The sequence below is a fragment of the Giraffa tippelskirchi genome, chromosome 1 (assembly GCF_054371585.1).
Source record: "Giraffa tippelskirchi isolate mGirTip1 chromosome 1, T2T-mGirTip1v1.2.pri, whole genome shotgun sequence".
NCBI classification, from domain to species: domain Eukaryota; kingdom Metazoa; phylum Chordata; class Mammalia; order Artiodactyla; family Giraffidae; genus Giraffa; species Giraffa tippelskirchi.
In genome coordinates this window covers 202,768,037-202,789,541 of record NC_137275.1, presented here as the reverse complement: position 1 = coordinate 202,789,541, position 21,505 = coordinate 202,768,037, and the positions used below count along the sequence as shown (strand labels likewise).

The 21,505-nt window shown below is 47.7% G+C and overlaps 1 long non-coding RNA gene and 1 other non-coding gene across 2 annotated transcripts; both read right to left on the bottom strand.

The window, feature by feature from the left end:
- Positions 1–6,462: 6,462 nt before the first annotated feature.
- On the bottom strand, positions 6,463–8,485 carry LOC145538886 (uncharacterized). The gene is made up of 2 exons (XR_014077313.1): positions 8,275–8,485; positions 6,463–7,645 (listed from the first exon to the last, which is right to left on the bottom strand). It is a non-coding gene; the product is annotated as an uncharacterized LOC145538886 (long non-coding RNA).
- Positions 8,486–16,426: 7,941 nt separating this feature from the next.
- TRNAG-CCC (transfer RNA glycine (anticodon CCC)) lies at positions 16,427–16,499 on the bottom strand. Its single transcript has one exon. It is a non-coding gene; the product is annotated as a tRNA-Gly (tRNA).
- Positions 16,500–21,505: the final 5,006 nt, after the last annotated feature.

The following is a 21,505-nucleotide window of genomic DNA, read 5'->3' as shown; positions in this document are numbered from 1 at the left end:
TCATTGTTAAGTCGTGTCCGACTCTTGTGTGACCCTATGAACTGTAGCCCCCTCTGCGCCTCTGTCCATGGGATTCTCCAGGCAAGAATACTGGAGTGGGTTGCCATGACTTTCTCCAGGGGATCTTCCTGACCCAAGGATTGAACCCGTGTCTACTGAATTGGCAGGCAGATTCTTCACCACTGGCCACCAGGGAAGCTCCAGGAAGCAGTTCCCATGTATTTATTGCTGAAAAAGCAGCCCCGTCCTGTTTTCAAATGTGGGTTATTTACACACCATATTCTCTCTCTCTCTCATTCACACACACACAATGCCAGGACACATATAATCACTCTTTCCTTCAAAGAAAAAGAAATAAAACAATGGCATTTTCATACAGAAGGAGGGCGCAGGGCACATAACTTGATGTTTCATCACATAGAACTCTTTTTAAGACCACTTATTATTTTGTAGTTTTACAATATTAACCTACATTAAAAAAGAACGTGGACTTTCCTAGCAGTCCAATGATTAAGACTCCGCATTTGCACTGCAGGGGACACAGGTTCAATCCCTGGTCAGGGAACTAAGATTCCTCATGCCACACGGTGTGGCCAAAAAATGAGAGAAAGAAAGAACATATTCCCAGAGCCACTACCACCAAGTCCAGCAAGCATCCAACTGGATAGCCAGCACATCCTGAGCTCTGATTCGGCCCATCTGTGCCTGTTTAAACTCGTGATCTCACCGGCCTAGCACTGCCAGTCACTGCCCTCCTATGGGGTATTCGCTGACCAAGCAATGCTCTCAGCCCACATGCCACTCAGCTGAGGCCATTTCCAGGAGCTATTTTCTCAGCTAGGCGTTATTTTACCAAAGCCGTGAGTCATGAGACTTGATGCCTTTGGAATCTTTGAGGTCTTTGAATGACTCAGTTTTCCATGACTACCATTCAGCTGTGGAACAGTGAGTGGAAAATGAATATTGTTCACAAACAACTCTTCCTCATTCATAAAAGTAAAGAGCCAGTGTCTAGTTGCTGTTTATTCTCCATAGCACATATGAAGTAATGACATCATGAATTTTCTATAAACCACCAAGGCTGTCAAAGGTGTTTGGAAGATGACGCTGTAAATACTCATGATCTGTGAACAACTGCTTAAGTACTTTCTTCCCTGACATGAGGGCAGGGCAGAGGCATCAGCCTTGTAGGCAGCAAGCAGGTGAGGAAAGGCAAGAAAGATCATTGATCAAGAAAACCATTTTGGTAAGTTCAAACCCTTCTCAGGGGGCTTGGGCCAGAAAGAATATGATTTTCACCAGAGTAGGTGAGTCACTTGCATTCTCTGTGTAGGAAGCAGGTTTTTGATTCCGTGATGTACCTGGTGATGCTTGGAGAACATCAGGAGTGGCATCTCCTCTCATACTGAAGGCACCCAGGAGAGCACGACCTCTGGGCACTGGATGTGTCCCCAGGGAGGCCAGGGAGCTTTCTGCCTGCCCAGGTGCCCAGGTGAGCAGCCTCACATAGCAGTGTGCTGCCACCCCAGCACCTGCCAGAACTGAGGAACATGAGCTGCCCAATAAGCCTACCACCCCCCTCTTCTTGCTTCTGTCAACATTCAACCCCGAAGAAAAAAACAGGATGCTTGATGAAGCCAAACCCACTTACCTCTACCTTTTACCTCAAGCGATTATGTACACGGCAGGAAAACCAGACAGAAAGAAGGTGACCTAAATACACAATCTGTATCAGGACACCAGGACCTGAGCAGACTCCACTCGGCTCAGAGATGAAGCCACCGTTCTGAGACACAGAACCGAGCGGAGGCGATCACTCCAAAGAAAAGGGCTGCCCAGCTAAAGCACAGCACAGCACAGAGAGCCATGGCAAATGATTTACTCTGCAATCAGAACATTTAGACATTTGTTCAGTCTGGAACATTCCTTCTCTTCAAGTCAGTACGATGCCCGTTCCTGAATGTCTTGCAATGAGATTTTTCTGTATCTTTCCTGGGCTTCATTCTTGAGCACTAAGTCATCACGTCCCCCCGTCTGCTTTCTCATTTAAGGTGAGGGTTTGCTTTAAAGTGCCAATGAGTTACTCCTACTCCAAAACTCTACTTTTGTATGTCATAATTTGAAAACACAGGGTCCAAAATTGGCTCATGGGGCCTGTATTCTTTTGTAATGTTCCCCAGGGATTCTGTGTGTGTGTGTGTGTGTGTGTGTGTGTGTGTGTGTGTGTGTGTGTGTGTGTGTGTGTGTGCGCGCGCGCGCGCGTGTGTGAAGTTGTGTCAAACAGGTGTTCAGGTTTTTTTTCCTTTTTTTCAGATCTGCTTGTACTTAAAAAAAGAAAAAAAACTTTTTATTGGAGTATAGCTGAATAACAATGTTGTGATTATTTCAGTGGACAGCAAAGGGACTCAGCCATCCACATATGTGTATTCATTCTTCCCAAACAGCCCTCTCATCCAGGCTGCCACATAACATTGAGCAGAGTTCCCTGTGGTATATAGTAGGTCCTTGCTGGTTTTCCTTTTTAATATAGCAATGTGTACACATGGATCCCAGACTCCCTAACTATCCCTTCCCCACATCCTTCCCCCTGGCAAATGTAAGTTTGTTCTTTAAGTCTATGAGTCTGTCTTTGATTTGTAAATAAATTTGTTTATGTCATTTCTTTTTAGATTCCACATACAAAGGATGACATACGATATTTCTGCTTCTCTTTCTTTCTTCACTCAGTATGACAATCTCTAGGTCCATCCATGTTGCCGCGAATGTCATTATTTCATTCTTTTTAATGGCTGAGTAACATTTCACTGTATGTATGTACCACATCTACTTTATCCATTCCTCTGTTGATGGACATTTAGGTTGCTTCCATGTTTGGGCTATTATAAATAGTGCTGAAATGAACACTGAGGGGTATGTATCCTTTCAGACCATGTTTTTCTCTGGATATGAGTCCAGGAGTGGGATTGGAGGGTCATATGCAGACTTTCTTGTACTTTTAATACTCTTCTCAACATAAAAATAACTGTTTATTGTTAACAACCTGATCACTGCTTTCCCCACTTCAGTTCTCAGTGTGCAAAACTGGTTTCCCCCACTTACCAGCATGGACCAAGGGCACTGTTACGGATATCTTTATAAGAGCCTAATGTCTCAGTGCACAAGAAAAGCTGCATTGCCTGCACTGCACAGAGACTCACCTGCTGCTCTGCAGTGAGAGGGTGGTGTGGGTGTCAGGAGAGAGGCAGGTCTACTGAGAGCAGGTGGCATCCTTTCCACATCTGCCGTTGCATCCTCAGTGGAACTTAGGCTTTTGCTGTGATTCCTTGTCCCCCTGCCCCCGAGGAACCAGCCCACTGGCAGAGTGGCCGTGCACGGTGCTTGGAAGCCAGCCATGGCCCAGGTTGTCTCAAAGACAACTCCCTGCATGGCTAACAGGGCAAGGACGCTTCCTCGGCCTCGGTTGAAGCCTCAAGCCACTGTTGATTCTTAGAGACTTCACCAGGAGAGAAAACAAAGTTTAGACCACTCATCCATCTCACTTGAAAGTGACATGAGAATCTATGGGGTCACAGTCTTTCTCTCTCCTCATCCTCAGCTTTTGGATCGTCCCCAGTGAACACACGTGGGTCAGAGGAAAGAACTTCCATGTGATGTCTTCTGGCAACCTATGGCCTGCACCTCTGACCGCTGAGACAACCAGCATGGCTTTAGAACCGATTTTAAAAAATCAAGCAAAGTATGAATGCCCAGAACATTGCTCACACACACACACACACAGTTTACCTTGCTTTGGTAGACTAGGTGTGTGTGGTGTCATTTTTGAGCACTCTGTAATAGAAGTTGCATTTGCATAATGTAGCTTGCAAAGCCTTTTCAGGTACATTTTCTATTTTTAGTCTAAAAACAATCAACTTTTGAAATGATCATGATCACTGATTCCTCATTTTACAAATGGAAATTTCCTGACTCAGAAAAGAGCTGCCCAAAAGAGGCCAACCCAGATGTCTTCATCTAATACCACTGGTTCCTAGGCCTGACTGCACAGTAGAGTCAGCTAGAACCTTAAAAATGCTGGTGTCCAGGCTGCATTCTCTACAGCGTTCCCACAACAATACTCCATTCATCTGGAGTGGAGCCTCGGGGGCCAAGGCAGTGCAACCCATTCCCCTTGTGTGGCCTATCACTGGTGCTCCTCTCTATCACGGCTCTGACTCGGGCGACTTGGAACCATTTGGCGTCCTGGGACAGGAAGTTCAAGTCAGAGCCCCACCTGAGTTCCAGGAGGTTGGGTTTCTTCAATGAAGACCAAGTGCCATTGACTGATGTTCTCTGTGATGTTGATTGTTAACAACCTAATCACTGAACACCCACCAGGACAGTTCTCTAAGGGGCCCCGGCAATTGCAAAGCATCTCAGTGAAAAGTGAAGGTCTTGAATTCTCTTGGCTGATAGAAATCTGACTTGGTGGTTTTCACTGTTACACCTCATCACTTCCCTGTGATTTGGGTTCCAACTTTTCATGAAAGAACTGAGAAATCTGTGGTATGAAGAAGTCAGTGTCATGATCAGCTTGTCGGTGTTGGCCAGCAAATTGGGAAACAGCCTAGGAACTGAGCTGCCTCCTTCACTCACTCTCTGTCTGCAGAGTCTCACAAATAGGACAATAGGGTATCAGAGGGCCTGAGAAGGTGTCAGGAGCTGTCATCAGCAGAGGTTGACTTGGAGGAAACTGTGAGGTTCAGGCCTCATCCAGGAAAAGAATCTGGGGACCTCAGCCTCAAAAGCACAGCCAGCACCTGTGTTCCCAGATGACTTGCAGGATGCCCAGCAATGAGTAAAATATATGGCGATGTCAGTCTGAGCCATTCCCTTACACACATCTCGGTGGTGACCCACACCCTGGAAGACTTGGTTGAATAACTCCCTCGAACAGGGGGGCTAAATATCTTTTACATTTATCCTGGAGGGTGTAGATGGTGTGAGAGGGGATGGATGGACAGTGCCTAAAAAGAGGAGAGAAGTCACCTTCTAGGACCACACTCTACTGTGGGTTTTGCCTGGATGCTTACTACCTGCTCTGCACCCCTGAGCTGGGCCCCCTGGAGCTCAGCCCCTTTGGAACATCATCAGGAACCCCCTGGCTCCCACATTCTCTGCTTCCTTTTCCCCAGATCACACCATCTGTGGATGAAACCAAGGCTAGATTCATAAAGAAGATGGAACGTTCCTGACCCCCGGCATCTATGAATGCCCAACCTTACTGCTGAGCATCCCAGGGTCTCACATGTGGCTCCAACGGACTTTGTGATCCCTGGCAGGGCAGCCTGTCCTGAATCGATGCAGAGACCAAGGCCCAGAGGGACTGTTCCTGGCTCATGTCTCACGGGACAAGAACAAGTTCAGGTTCTTCAGACTATGCCTGTCGCATCTGCCTGCACACCTGGGTGTATGTCTGGAGCTCGGTGTAGCCATCAGGCCCTTCCCCCAAGAGCATGTTTTACATGCTCTTTCCTGTGCCCAACCATTGCCTGAAGCCAGCAGCACTGAGTCCTCCCCGAGTCAGCATCCCTGGGTGCGGTAGTGTCCCAGGGCTGCCATAACAAAGCACCAAACACCCAGGGGCCCCAGGGGCAACTTATATAATAGACATCTCTCGCCTCACAGTCCTAGAGGCTGGAAGGTCAAGGTCAAGGCATCAACAGGGTTGGTTTCTCCTGAAGCCTCTCTCTTTGGCTTGCAGACAGCTGTTTGCTCCCTGAAAAACGTGTTAGTCTTTCTGTGAACATCTGTCTTTGAGACCAAATTTTCCCTTCTTTAGGATTTTAACATGACTCAGCCCATAACACTGTGCAGATGGACTCTTCTGTCACTGTGCTCACTGGTTCATCTCAAGAGCCTGGAAATAGCTGGGTCCCCACTGGAGTCCAACCAGAACCTCACTCCCAGCACAGAGAGAATCTAGCTGACCGACCCCATAGTTCCTTCAGAGACGGGCCCCAAGGCCATGCCGTGTCTTTCTGAATATAACAGGGGCAGCCGAAGCCAGGCTGTGTCTTCTAAGGGACTTGCTGTGTTTCCTTTGGCCGAGGGTGGCTCTAGCCAGTTAGGAGGGGGCTGCAGCACCAGCCTCACCCTGAGACACTCCGGGAAAGATGTGGTTGAGCTGTGTCCCCAACAAGATGCTGAAATACTAGCCCAGTACCTGTGAGCATGATCTTACTGACAGATGAGGGTCTTTGCACAGGATTTAGGTAAGATGGGGCTTTCCTGGTGGCTCAGACAGTAAAGAATCCACCAGCAATGCAGATTACCAGAGTTCGATTCCTGGGTCAGGAAGACCCTCTGGAGGAGAGAATGGCTACCCACTCCAGTATTCTTGCTTGGAGAATCCCATGGGACAGAGTAGCCTGGCGGGCTACAGTCCATGGGGTCGCAGAGAGTTGGACACAACTGAGCAACTAACACGTTCACTTTCACTTCACTAGAACACAGGGTTATATGAACAAGTCATTGAAGTGCCTCCCTATCCTAGGGGGGCAGAGAGAGAGGCCCATCCTGACCATTTTCAGCTGCACAGTGACCACCTCTATGGTTACAAGTGGAGCTGCAGGGAGGAGCTCCCAGGACTGAGCCTGAAGCTGTCCCAGAGGGAAGCCCGGGGCCTGGAGGCATATCTCGGGTTCCCAGGGGCCCCATTTCAGCCAGGGGGTAGTTTAAGGTCCTCGAAGCTTCCTGGCATAGGCGGACATCCTGAGGGAGATGGGTCCTCGTCAAGGTGGGCTGTCAAGGTCTGTGCAGGTCCGGCATTTGGCCCTCCTGGGACAGCTCTGCTGAGCCACACAAGCCCCATGGGAAGGCGGCTGTGGCCCTGCCTCTCTCCACTCCTTCTGGTGTGGAACCCACGCTCTAGCTGATAAACACTTGCCCTGACATTTCCTTAGAGTCGGCTTCTCGGAGGACCACCTCTTCCAGGCTCTTTCCAAATAATCCAGTGCCCCCGGGACTCCAGTCACGCATGTCCTGTGCTGCAATAAGTGTGAACTGCTGGGGGTCAGAGGGCACTGCACCTCAGATGCTGACAGCTGTGGCCCAACTGTCTCTAGGACTCCACCACTTTCTCAGTGAGGGTGCCTGGCCTGACCCCTCCTGCTCCCTGCAGTACTAGGCAGCTTCCTGATGCCTGAGCCAGAGGAGACAGGACTCTATCCCCACAGAGTTCCCAAGTCTGCAGGGGTCGGGGTCAGGGTCACAGGCAGGAGGGCAGTACCAGTCCACTGGGTTCTGCTCACCCCCGGTCCCAGCACCCAGACCAGGACAGGGTCAGAACACAGTGCTGTGTAACTGGGGACATCTGTGGGCGGGTAGCTAACCAGGACTGGTTGTCCCTGCCCTGAGGCTCTTCCTCTATCTGTAACATGGGCTTGCCCACCTGCAACAGACTAGGCTCTGGCCATGTCACCCCAGCAAAAATGCAGGCCCCTGAGAGTCCTTTGAGAAGCCAGGTGCCATTGCTCTGTACCCGTGTGTCTGCTCCTGTGTCCCACCAAGGCCCAGAAAAGCTCAGAAATTCTGACCTTCGAGGAATATTCTCACTCGGAGAATCTGTGATTCAGCTGACTCGTGGCTCAGATAGTAAAGAATCTGCCTGCAATGTGGGAGACCCAGGTTTTATCCCTGGGTCAGGAAGATCCCCTGGAGGAGGGCACAGCACCCCACTCCAGCATTCTTGCCTGGAGAATCCTACAGACAGAGGAGCCTGGCAGGCCAGAGCCCATGGGGTAGCAAAGAGTTGGGCATGACTGAGCAACTAACACTTCGTTTCAGACATGATTATATTTGCATAAAGAAATACTTTTACCACGGGTCCATGCCTCCAACAGCCTGGCTGGGCACCGCTACCCCCAACTAAGGCCCCCCTGCTTCCAGGTCAGGCAGAGAAATGGAAACCATCTGAGGCACCCCACTATGATCTCTGAACAGCTGTGTTTAACAGCCTAGAGACCCCACCCATGTTCATGGCCACAGACCCTTTCTCTGGCCCCAGCATTCACCCCAATTCTGGCCAGTCAGAACAGTGGGCATGGTGGTGGTGATGGTGGGGAGACAGATGTCAGAAGTCACCTGGACAAGAGGGGGCCCTGCTAGAATCCAGGATTCCTTCCCCCCTGCTCCCTTATGTCCAGCCCACCCCACACGGCCCCAACAGCTTTTCACAGACAGGGCCAGCCACAGTGAGACACAGAATTGCTGGGAGCTGGGGGAGGTCAGGCTCACCTGGAGAAAGTGTCCAGGCATTGATAGTTGGTGTCAAACAGCCGCTCTGTTTACCTGGTGCTGGGCATGGGCCACCCAGGTGGGCAGCAGGCAGGTAAAGGCACTGAAAGGGGTTTCCCAAGACCCTCACCCACCTGGACAAGAGAACAGTGGCAGGCAGGGTAGACAGGCAGGTCTGCCCAGGGCCATGTCCCCACCATCTGTGGCTTCCTGGCTCTCATCAGGGCCTCTCTGTGTGGGTTTGTTCAGCCAGATCTGAGGAGGGATTGTGCCCAGTCCAGCCACTGTGATCTAGCTTTGTCCTATGACCCCATAGAGCCTTGGTCATCACAACACCAAGGTCATCAGTTCTAACCTTGAACTGTATGTAGGGCCTCAGGGTAGAGGTAGTCCCTCTGCTCTCCAGCCCCCTCCCAACTGAAAGAGCTCAAGGACTTTGGAGGTCAAAGGCAAGTGCCACCCTCCCACCCATTATCATCTGGAGGGACAGAGAAATACTGCAGAGATAAGATTATATGTGGGAGACAAAGAGACAGAAAGTGATTTAAAAACACTGGAGAAGAGAGAAGAAAAAGCCCACAGAAGGTTTTCTACAGCCCAGAGAAGCCCCAGAGCTATTACCTGAGGAAACATCCCAGGTGGCATTTTGTTCTAGTAAAGGTGAATTCCAGCCTCCTAGGTAGTGGTGGTTTAATCGCTAAGTCGTGTCCAACTATTGCAACCCCATGGACTGTAGCCCACCAGGCTCGTCTGTCCATGGGATTCTCCAGGCAAGAATACTGGAGTGGTTTGCCATTTCCTTCCTCAGGGGATCTTTCCAACCGAGGAATCAAACTCAGGTCTCCTGCATTGAAACTCCTAGGGAAGGACCGTTGTGGAAGAGGAGCCCAGAGCCTGTTTGTGAAATCGGACCAGGCCCCAGGTCCCTCTGCTTCTCTCACAGGTGCCTGGAGAAAGCCACCTCCTCCCTGGCACTGCTTTAGCTGCTAAGTCAGTGATAATCATCCCACCTGTGCACAGGGCTTCTTGGGGAGGAGCTGATGGGAAGTCTGATCAGGGCAAGAGGCAGGAAGGGAACCAGGTGTGGGACCCTGGCTTCCTGCCACCTAGAGCCCACTGCCCCTTGGGCCCACAAGCCTGTCTGTAGCCTGTTTCTCAAGCTGTCTGAGAAGCTCACAGGCACCAGCTCCGGGTCCACCCAGGAGTGGGACAGCATCTCTGTGCAGTTCATGTTCAGGGAGGCACCCACATCCCACAAGTGTGAGCCGCTCTGAAGCCACCAAGTGACAATCTGTTCTGGGCCGCTAGGCACCCTGTTATAATGACCTAGTGAACTAGGGGTGCCAGGGCAGAACCAAGATCCCCAAGTGAGCCATATTGCTGAAACTCTGAAGGTTAGGGGTCCGGTCCTCCTGAATCTAATGATGTAATCCTAACCCATTGGGGCTCAGTCCACCTGTGCCAGGGCCATATCCAGGGTAATTTCTGAGACTTAGAAGCCTCTCCAAGTAAAAACCTTGCCATGTGCTGTGGGGTGGGTGTAAGGGGTGGGGAGGGAGGGTTATTTCATTGGATTGAACCCCTTTTAAGAGATGGGAGGTGAGGAAAAGAAGGGAAAGACAAAGATGGGAGGGATGACCATCCCATCGAGTCAACATAGGCAGTCTGGCCAGACCATGGCAGGAAGGCAGCAGGTCCTTGGCTCCCTCGCAGGAGCATGGCTGACACTTAGGGGAGCCCTTGGCTGCAGGACAAACACTGAGCGCGGCTGCTCCCCAAGTGCCCACTAGGTGGCAGCGCAACACCTGGGAGAGAGTTCACCAGTCCTGGAGGCCGCGATTTGCATGCCTGCGGGCTGACTTCAGTTTAGTCGCCCAGTCGTGTCCAGTCGCCCAGTCGTGTCCGACTCTTTGCGACCCCATGAATCGCAGCACGCCAGGCCTCCCCGTCCATCACCAACTCCCGGAGTCTACCCAAACTCATGTCCATCGAGTTGGTGATGCCATCCAGCCATCTCATCCTCTGTTGTCCCCTTCTCCTCCTGCCCCCAATCCTTCCCAGCCTCAGGGTCTTTTCCAATGAGTCAGCTCTTCGCATGAGGTGGCCAAAGTATTGGAGTTTCAGCTTCAACATCAGTCCTTCCAATGAACACCCAGGACTGATCTTTAGGATGGACTGGTTGGATCTTCTTGCAGTCCAAGGGACTCTCAAGAGTCTTCTCCAACACCACAGTTCAAAAGCATCCTGTCTTGACTCTTGGCAACTGCTATGGACTGCAGCCTGCCAGGCTCCTCTGTCCATAGGATTTTCCAGGCAAGAATACTGGAGTGAGTTGCCATGCCCTCCTCCAGGGTATCTGCCTGACCCAGAGATCGAACCGGTTTCTTTTAGGCCTACTGGGTTCTTTACCACTAGCTCCACCTGGGAAGCCCCAGAGGCAGTGATATAGGTTCCGCCTATTTTCACGAAAGCCTGAAAGTCAACAGGTTGCAGTATTGGAAATCACATTTTGGCAGGTAAAAAAATGTAGTGAGTGATTTACTTCAAATGTAAGTGGTTGGCAGCTGGCTACTCTATTCAGGGAAGCAATTTCTAATCTTTGCCATTAGGTATTGACCAGTAGAGGGGGTTTGAAAAGTTTCTTTATGTCCTCTTGTTAAAGATCTGCCTGGCATGTGTTCATTCCTGCTGGCCTGACTTTGAGATGGGCTCATTTTGCGGTGGGAAGCTGAATGGTTGAGGTGGAAGGGCCCCTCATTCAAGCCTATTCTTCCCCAGTCTAGAGTCTTTGGGAACTAAAGGACTCACCACATGTTCCTGGAGAAGGCCAATCAGACATCAGAAACACTCAGATTGGTTAATTCAGGCTTGTATAGTCCAAGCCTTTGATTAAAAGAAATCTAAAAACAATGTATTTACTATGTAGTCAGCATGGTTTGGATGCAGGTTCTAAGGGGGTAACACAAAGGGTCCCAGGTCTAACCCACCTTGTTTCACAAGGGGTGCAACTAAGTCACCAAAATGGGTGTGGTTAGAGCCTGTGGAGTTCACATCAATACTTACTCGGAGCTCTTTCTATTCCACCCGGGTCACCGATCGTCGGCAAGTGACAAGGAAATCCCACTGCAGGGCTGTAGTGTCATTTCTCGATTCCCAGACATGGAGCAAAGCCAAGGATGAGGCGCCTCCGCCTCCTTGACACACCCCCAAATATCTGAGACATGTCAAGAGTGACAGATCACTCTTCTAGGTTGGTGCTTCTACATTTTCTCTTACTTCCTTCTAGTTAACTGACACCTGATCTGCGGATAACACTCACACAGAGGACAGGGATTTAGGCCCCAAACAAATGTGCTTTGTGGTCCAGTTTCCCCTGCACTTAGGCACAACACCATGAAGAATTTCAAGTGACCCACTCGGGAGCTGAGTCCCAGCCCTCCCACCACAGCACCTCCAGGCCAAGTCCCGGTTCACACACCGGGAGATTCAGCTCGGGAAATAAGCTGCGACATGTGCATCATGCCTTATCGCATTTTTCTGCAGCATGAGAGGGTGAGGCTAGAGTTAGAAATTATATGCAGGCTGAGGAATGGATTAGAGAAAGAAGGGCAGGCTTTGAGGGCAGTGGGGGGTTGTTGTTGTTCAGGCACTAAGTCATGTCCTACTTTTTGTGACCCATGGACTGCAGCACTCCAGGCTTTCCTGTCCTTCATTATCTTGCAATTTGCTCACACTCATGTCCATTGAGTTGGTGATGACATCCAACCATCTCATCCTCTTCTCCTCTTGCCTTCAATCTTTCCCAGAATCAGGGTCTTTTCTAATGAGTTGGTTCTTCACATCAGGTGGCCAAAGTATTGGAGCTTCACCTTCAGCGTCAATCCTTCTAATGAATATTCAGAGTTGATCTCTTTAGAATAAACTAGTTTGATCTCCTTGCTGTCCAAGAAGCTCTCAAGAGTCTTCTCCAACACCACAGTTTGAAAGCGTCAATGCTTTGGCAGCAGTGGGGGGATCTCCCTGAACTTTGCCTCCCAGGCGTCTACAGAGCCTGGCCTTGCATAAGGAGTACAAGAGGTCTCAGCACCCAGGGGGCAACTCTGGGACCAGATGCCAAAGCTGGACACATAAGAGCAAGGGCAGCCACCATATGGTCTTCTTTTGTCCAGACTCTCCAGGATCAGGGGCCAAAGGCCTCTCTGTTCACATGTGGACCCCATTGTGCCTGGGAGGTACTGCTAAAACCCAGGGCCAAACTTGGACCTGGCACCCTTGGATGGTCCAGAGTGACTCTCCAGGCCTCAGCCCCAGCACAGAGCCTGCTTCTACGGTGTAGATGCTACCAGACCTGCATCACCCACTCCCATGGGAATCCCCATTATCAATATACACTTGTCTCTGTTTATGAATGACTGGACTTGGAGATTTCTCTCTGCACCTTCTCTTTCCAACCACAGAGAGAACAATCAACTAAGATCCATTCCCTCACCTCTTACTCACCCCCTCAACCCGGGGCCAGTCCTTTTTAGCCAACAGTGACTTTCCAGCTCCACACGCTGTTGATCTAGCAGACTGGATTAACTCCGCTGTGCGTTAGGGTCAGGACCCACTTGTCCTGTCTTCCAGCTACAACCCATCACCTCCTCATAACCCTCACAGCCTCCACCATCTGCTTACATCAGGATTTACAGGCTGCATCCTGCTGAGCAGAATAGAGTCTGTGGTTGAATTCTTACAGAAGCCTGTATAGACAATAGCCCCCTATCAGAGATCCAGAAAGCACATTTAAAATGCACAGAACTAAGTGGATGAACCTAGAGCATGTTATACAGAGTGAAGTAAGTCAGAAAAACTAGTATATTAACGATATATGTTCCTATATTAAACTAGTGTCACATATTCCATATATATTTCACATATATATGGAATATAGAAAAGTGGTACTGATGAACCTATTTGCAGGGCAGGAATAGAGACTCAGACATAGAGAACAGACTGTGGACACAGCAGGGGAAGGAGAGAGTGAGACAAATTGAGAGAATAGCCTTGAAATATATACATTACCGTATATAAAACACATAGCTAGTGGAAAGTTGCTGTATAACACAGGGAGCTCAGCCTGGTGCTCTGTGATGACTTAGAGGGGTGAGGTGGGGTGGCAAGTGGAAAGGAGGTTCAAGAGAGAGGGGACATGTGTACACCTATGGCTGATTCATGTTGACGTATGGCAGAAACCAACACAACATTGTAAAGCAATTATCTTCCAATTAAAAATAAATTTTTAGAGAATGCATAGAACTCCTGCAGCATAAGAACCTGCTAACATGGCTCCATATGTCCTTGGGGTCCTTGGCCAGAAGTTTCCCTGCACGCCAGCCCAGTGAGGGTGCCTGTGTGCCTGCCCTGGCCTCACTCTCTGGCCTGAGCCCTTCCAACCAAAGGAGTTAGCCCATGCCTCTTTCCCCATAAATCTTCCCCTCCTTCCACTGCCAAGCACCTACTCCCGGCGTTCCCTCACTCTCATGGTCCCTGTAACACAATGTACTATCCAACTTGGGATGTGAGTTTTATGGACGTCCAGCTATAAGTCCTTTGAAGCAGGAGTGGTGTTTCGTTCCTTTCTGAGCCTGGAGCAGCCCAGCGAGGGTGGGAATGAGTGCTCACCTAGGGGTTTTCCAACACCGCAGCTGACCGGATCTCTTTGCCCTGTATCGCTCCTCCTGGATGGCTTGGCTGGGTTTGCTCATTAGTGCGGAGAAGGCAATGGCACCCCACTCCAGTACTCTTGCCTGGAAAATCCCATGGACGGAGGAGCCTGGTAGGCTGCAGTCCATGGGGTCGCTGAGAGTCGGACACGACTGAGCGACTTCGCTTTCACTTTTCCCTTTCATGCACTGGAGAAGGAAATGGCAACCCACTCCAGTTTTCTTGCCTGGAGAAAGAAAGGGACGGGGACGGGGAAGCCTGGTGGGCTGCCATCTATGGGGTCGCACAGAGTTGGACACGACTGAGGCGACTTAGCAGCAGCAGCAGCAGCAGCCTCTACCAAGGGATGAAGAGAAAGGGATGAAAGAGAACCCCGACTCCCTGTGTAGTTCACCAGCTTCTAACATTGCCTAGGAGTTTGCTTGGCCAAAGTGAATTGTTTGCACATTTCCTTCCCTGGTTTCTGTATTTAAAGAGCCAAAGGAGAAATTTTCATCCTGTGTGTATGTATGTGTGTGTGTAGATGTCTACGTGTGTGTCTGTATATGTGCATGTCTGTGTGTATTCTTAAGTACATGTCTGCATGTGTCCATGAGTTTGTGTGTGTGTCTATGTATATATCTGTGTAATGTATTTTAATATATGTGTGTTGTGTGTGTCTCTAGGTGTGTGTGTGTGTGTGTATGTCTATAAATATGTGTGTCTCTGTATGTCGGTCTGCAGATGTTTATGTGTGTCTGTGTGTAGTTGTGTGTGCGTATGTCTACAAGTGCATGAACTTAGGGCATGAACTCAGAGTTAGTCCTGACCATCCTGACATGGGTAACAGCAGTCTCCCAGGTGGCTCAAGCGTCCTTCAGTCCTGGCTGCGTGTGTCGCAGCCTCCCCCACCCACACCATCCTCCTGGGCTTTCTGCTGGGCCCCAGTGTCCAGGTGCCAGAGAAGTGGGCGCTTTGTTCCAACCTGTCCTTGATCCACAGCCCTGCCTACAGCCCTGCGGGGACAGCCCAGCAGGCTGCGTCTCTGCATGTCCGGGAACCTGGCCCGGATCCAGAGCCAGCCCTGCCGGTTCTGTGAGGAGACAGCCCTGGGGATTTCACAACCAGCCACCTTACTGCGCTGGGACACTGGCTGCTCCACCTCCTTTGCTTTCTAGACCAGATGAAGACAAGGTGCCGCCTGGGCCACCCAACTGTTGAGAGGCTGTGGGCTGTGCCCGCATGGCCTCGCCAAGTAGGGAGCCCTGGAGGGGCACCCCTCAGTACTCACATCCAAAGTGGCACAATCTTGATCAGCAACGAAATCCTTACCCAGCTCAGCCATCACTTGTCCTGGTCACATTCATTTCTTGTCATTGAACTCTCTTTCTGTCTGAAAAGCTCAAAAAATTCCCCTTTACCTTTGAATTTCCAAAAGAAACATGCTTAAATTATATTCTGCTGTGAATCTATCAGGCCTTTTAAAGACGGCCTGTTACCTCATTCACAGTACCCCGTGCAAAATTTAAATGCGGGACCCTGTATGACAGCATGCTTACAGATACCATAATACAAAGCTTCCCTTTCCCTCACAGACTCTCTTGACTTGATTGGTGTTTGGGTTTTTGTTTATTTTTTTGATGTGAAATAATTCATTTATATGTTTCCCTTAAGAACATTCTTATATTTTCCCATATTGGTGCCAGTATTTCCATTTCATTATATTTTTTAAACTTTTTATTTTGTATCAGAGTGCAGTTGATTAACAATGTTGTGATAGTTTCAGGTGAACAGTGAAGGGACCCAGCCATATATATACATGTATCTTCTCCGCCAAACTCCCTTCCCATTCAGGCTGCCACATATAGAGAGCAGAGTTCCATGTGCTATACAGTAGATACTTGTGGTTATCCTTTTTAAATAGAGCAGTGTGTACATGTCCATCCCAAGCTACCTGTCTTTCCCCCTATCCTTCCCTCTAGCAACCATAAGTTTGTTCTCTAAGGCTGTGAGTTTGTTTCCATTTTGTAAGTTCATTTATACCATCTTGTTTTAGATTCCATATAAAAAGGATGTCATATGACATTTCTCCTTCTCAGTCTGACTTGCTTCACTCAGTATGACAATCTCTAGGTACATCCATGTTGCTGCAAATGGCATTATTTCATTCTTTTAAATGGCTGACTAATATTCCACTGTGCATGGTGTATTTAATGTTGTTCTGAATAAATAAAAATTAAAAATTTTAATTATTAGCATACATTTTAGCATTCACCTCTATACTGTGCAATGTCACTTTCAATGTAAATGCAAGAGTATCTGAGTCACATGAAGAACCATTGAAATTACATAGTTTATTTGTGTAGTTCATGCAGGTGTATTTTTTTCTTTAAAGAAAAAAATTATTTGGCTGTGCTGGGTCTTAGTTGCAGCATACAGGATCTTTGTTGCCATATCAGAGAACTAGTTCCCTGACCAGGAATTGAACCTGGGTCCCCTGCATCGGGAGCACAAAATCTTAACCACTGGACCACCAGGGAAGTCCCCATGGAGGCGTATTTCATTCTTACCTGAACAATGGAAATACTGCCCAAAACTAACTCAAGCATTTTTAGTTCACTTATTGACACTTTGGCCTGATGAGGAGAAAGGAAGAACTAAATGCAAATGTGCTTCCCTTTCCTGCTGTATTAGCACTTTAGAGTAGTGATTGGCTGATACAGAGATATAAATGGGTAAGGGAGGCTAGGCCAGGGTGCCTTGGTTCTTCATGTTGCTGAGACGGCCACTGCCTTCCCGGTTCATTTGAAGCAAGTTCTCATTCAAGTAGAGAGTGGCTTCGCAGAGCTGTCACCACCCCTTCACTTGGCTGTAAAGCTACACACTAACCTGTACTCACTCTGAGTCTTGCTGAATGAAATCCATGCACCCTGGTGCACAATTACTCTGTTTATGGGGCACTGGAGGAGGCAAGGGCACCCCACTCCAGTACTCTTGCCTGGAGAATCCCATGGACAGAGGAGCCTGGTGGGCTGCAGTCCATGTGGTCCTGACTAGTCGGACACGACTGAGCCACTTCACTTTCATGCATTGGAGAAGGAAATGGCAACCCACTCCAGTGTTCTTGCCTGGAGAATCCCAGGGACAGCGGAGCCTGGTGGGCTGCCATCTATGGGGTCTCACAGAGTCAGACACGACTGAAGCAACTTAGCAGCAGCAGCAGCAATGAGTTTGAATCAGGCAACAGGAAACCAGCAGACACCAGTTCTGCGCATGTCTCCTCCGCTCCATTATCCCCATCAGACCTCACTTACAAAACATAAATTCAAAGCTTAAATTATTAACAATTTCAAGTCTGTGACAGCAAGGCATTAAGTCAAGCCAACAGCTTTCCAAGCATAGGACCCCATAGACTGCAAAGGCCACACAGTGATAAGGCTAGTCCCGCTTAGAACTGAAAATATCTGGTAAAGATTCTTGTATTTGTTGAGTGATTATTTTCCTCCCTGGATTCTCTCTGTTCTCCTCTATCTCTAGGAAAATAAGTGATGAGGCTTCTGACTCTCCCCTTTATGTGTTAGCTATTCTCTCCTATTCTGATTTTCTTATCCTCAGGAATATTCTGCAAGAAATGACTGGTCTTTTAGTTCACTAAATCATTCTTCAATCATGTCATTTGCTACTGAACCTACTTATTGAGAGGTTTTTTTTTTTAGCAATCATTTTTTTTTTAATTTCCATGTTTCCTAGTTCTTTTTCATAACAAACTCTTCTTGTTTTATGAATATTTTACATTCTCAAATCTCCTTGACTATATTGTGATTACCTTTCAGACTTTGCCAAATGGGGTCCTTCCATTTGTTGAATTTTTGCCTTTTCATAATGTTCAATTTTCTCTGATGTTTGAGAGCTCTCAGTTATCTGCTGATCTTTCTGTTTGGGAATCCTTGATCAGCATGCTTCTCTGTGCCTGGTTTTCCTGTTTGTGAAATAAAGACCTCAAGTAACTGAGTGGTTTTCAACTCTTTTTAACTTTGGTAAGTGTTGTCAAATGAAATCTTGTTTGTGAAAGCACAGTGCGTAAATGGAGATGGTGTGGCAATACTCACAGCAGGTGCCAACCCTGGAGGCATGGGCTTGGAACTCCCTCCTGCAGCTCCACCTCAAGATAGGCTTTTATGGGACTCCTGGACCTGGTGATCCAGGTGGTCATTTCAAACTCAAATGCTGTGGGATTCCTTTGTGTGTGTGTGTGTGTGGCTCACAGCAATATTTATTATCTCAGGTTTGGTGGGTCAGGAATCTAAGTCACTGCTAAGCTGGGTCTTCTGACTCTGGTCACTCACAAGGCTGCCTTCCAGGTGCCAGCTGAACCAGTATTGTCTGAAGACTACTAGTAAAAGAGTACTCCCAAGCTCACTCATGTCTGGAGGATTCAGTTCTTTGCACACTATTGGCCAGAATTCTCCCTTTACTCCTCACTATGTGGGCATCTTCCTAGAAGACTCACTCAGGGCCACTAGATTCATGAGACTGAGCAAATGGGAAGTCAAAAGAGAGCAAGATGGAAATCACAACATTTTGCAACTTAATATTGAAAGTAACATCTCATAACTTTTCCCACTATATATTTATTAGAAGCAGGTCACTAGTCCCTGCTTAGATTCAAATGGAGGGTATTACAGAATAGTATAAATATCAGCAGGTGGGGACCATTGGGACCCATTTCAGAAGTTGCCTACCACAGAAATTACAAATGAGAAAGTGGCTTTCTCAATGTCTACACTCTCCATACAATTTTCCAAACTTCGTGTAGAAGTGACTTTATTTTAAAAATTGACTTTCTAAGTACTTCATCTTTTTCTTGATACATTTTCTCTTTTAACTTTGTTTTTTCTTAATTTATTTTTTTTAATTGGAGGCTGATTTCTTTACAATATTGTAGTGGTTTTTGCCATACATTGACATGAATCAGCCATGGGCGTACATGTGTTCCCCATCCTGAAACCCCTCCCACCTCCCTCCCCATCCCATCCCTCAGGGTCATTCCAGTGCACCAGCCCTGAGCACCCCATCTCATGCATCGAACCTGGACTGGCAATCTGTTTCACATATGATAACATACATGTTTCAATACTATTCTCTCAAATCATCCCACCCTCACCTTCTGCCACAGAGTCCAAAAGACTGTTCTATACATCTGTGTCTCTTCTGCTGTCTCGCATATAGGGTCACCATTACCATCTTTCTAAATTACATACATATGCATTAGTATACTGTATTGGTGTTTTTCTTTCTGACTTACTTCACTCTGTATAATAGGCTCCAGTTTCATCCACCTCATTAGAACGGATTCAAATGTATTCTTTTTAATGGCCGAGTAATATTTAATTGTGTATATGTACCACAACTTTCTTTTCCATTCATCTGCCGGTGGACATCTAGGTTGCTTCCATGTCCTGGCTATTGTAAACAGTGCTGCGATGAGGGGTACATGTGTCTCTTTCAATTCTGGTTTCCTCGGTGTGTATGCCCAGCAGTGGGATTGCTGGGTTGTATGGCAGTTCTATTTCCAATTTTTTAAGGAATCTCCACACTGTTCTCCATAGTGGGTGCACTAGTTTGCATTCAAACATTGTGGGATTCCTTATGGAGAACACTCATACTTGAAATCTGTGAAATCCCTTCCTACATATTCATTCGGGCATGGTTCTAGAAATAGAAGCAACCCCCCAGCAGGTACACTTGCAGTGACTCAAATACCACCACACTTCAGATGGGAATAAACCTCCCACGAGAAGCTTCCAGATAAAGTCTTGACAAGGAAAGCTGCACGTAACAGCAGTGACATAAGTTACCAGGGAACACGCAGTTCTGTTTCTTTTCTTTAAGTGGTCTTCCTGATTCAAAGGAATCATTTCCAGAAAAGGCTAAGCTCCAATCCTGACCTCTGTGTGTCATATCAGAGTAGATGCTAAAAGCAGTACATTCTTGGCATTTGATCATGAAAAAGACAAAACTGCCTTTTTGGCTTGACCCCACGCTGCTCTTTCCCATGCCCCGTGAAGAGCAAACGCCAGGTGGGACAGGGCTCTGTGGATCTGCAATCCAGTTTCTGGTCTAGAAATAAGTCAAAGCACCAATGTGGAAATACCTGCTGTTCTTAAAATAGACCCGTGTATCTCAGTGTTTTGTTTTTTCCTTAAGTTCCCTTGAGATTCAACAAAAGAAATGAGGAAGTGAAAGTTTTGAATTGGTTTGTCCTCTTTTATCTCAAAGAGGATGGTTCTGTTTTTAAGGGTTTCTGAGTTGAAAACTGAATTTATTCCTCTTAAGAGGTCAGTTTTACATGAATCAAACAAATAACAGCAACAACAATAATAATAAATCCTGGATTATATCCACAAAAGAAGTTTGCCACTGGAAACCCATTTCCTTGGCTCTGGGAGGTTTTCAGCTCTCATCCTCTCCCAGGCTTCTCCTCCTAGAGGTCTAGGACCAAGAGCTTGCCCCTCACATCTCTGCTTCTTCTTGCACTTTTATCTGTTTGTCCTTCTGCGTACATTCTGGAAGAAACCTGGATCTTCAACTTCTTCAAGTATCAAAACGCTCTTTAGGGTTTTCACTGTTCTGGATAATCTAGAGTCTTAATGTTAAAAGCAGCAATAATGATTCACATATTTATTTATTTATTTTCCCTTTTGTCAGCCACCTCAAAGCCATGATCACACAGTGGGTGACACTGGGGGAATCCCACTTCAGTCTGTACTGGCCATCCCCTACTATAACCCCAGCTTGTCACTTACAGCCCATGGAGAGGAAACATAGACCAGAACACCAAGCAGGAGGGAAGTGCCATGGACAAGGAAAGTGATGTCTGTGGGCCTCTCCTTCCCAAAGACCCACATGGATCTTCTGAACTCCTCACTCCATAACAGATGTGGCCCTTGATTTTTTTACTTTTAAATGTGAGATACACACACACACACACACACAGCACATTTCATAAGTGCGTGATTTATTGAAGTCTCACTAACTGTTCAACCCACATGTCCAGCCCCAGAACAAGAGCAGATGTCAGCAGGAATTTATCAAAGAAGAAAGAGCCCCATATACAACATTTAGCCTCTAACAGAGGCTGTCTCTACTGAGACAATAGTATCAAAAGGCAAGGAAGGACCACCTGGTTAGAGTGGGATCAGGGCCACTGTTACTCTGACTTCCATCAGCAGAGCTTAGTTTCCTTGATTAGATGGGAATACCAGACCATCTTATTTGTCTCCTGAAAAACCTCTATGTGGGTCAAGAGGCAACAGTTAGAACAAGACATGGAACAACAGACTGGTTCAAAATTGGGAAAGGAGTATGACAAAGCTGTATCACTCTGTTTATTTAACTTCTATACAGAGTACATCATGTGAAATGTCAGGCTGGATGAATCACAAGCTGAAAGCAATATTGCCAGGAGAAATAGCAACAACCTCAGATATGCAGATGATACCACTCTAATGGCAGAAAGCAAAGAGAAACTAAAAAGCCTCTTGAT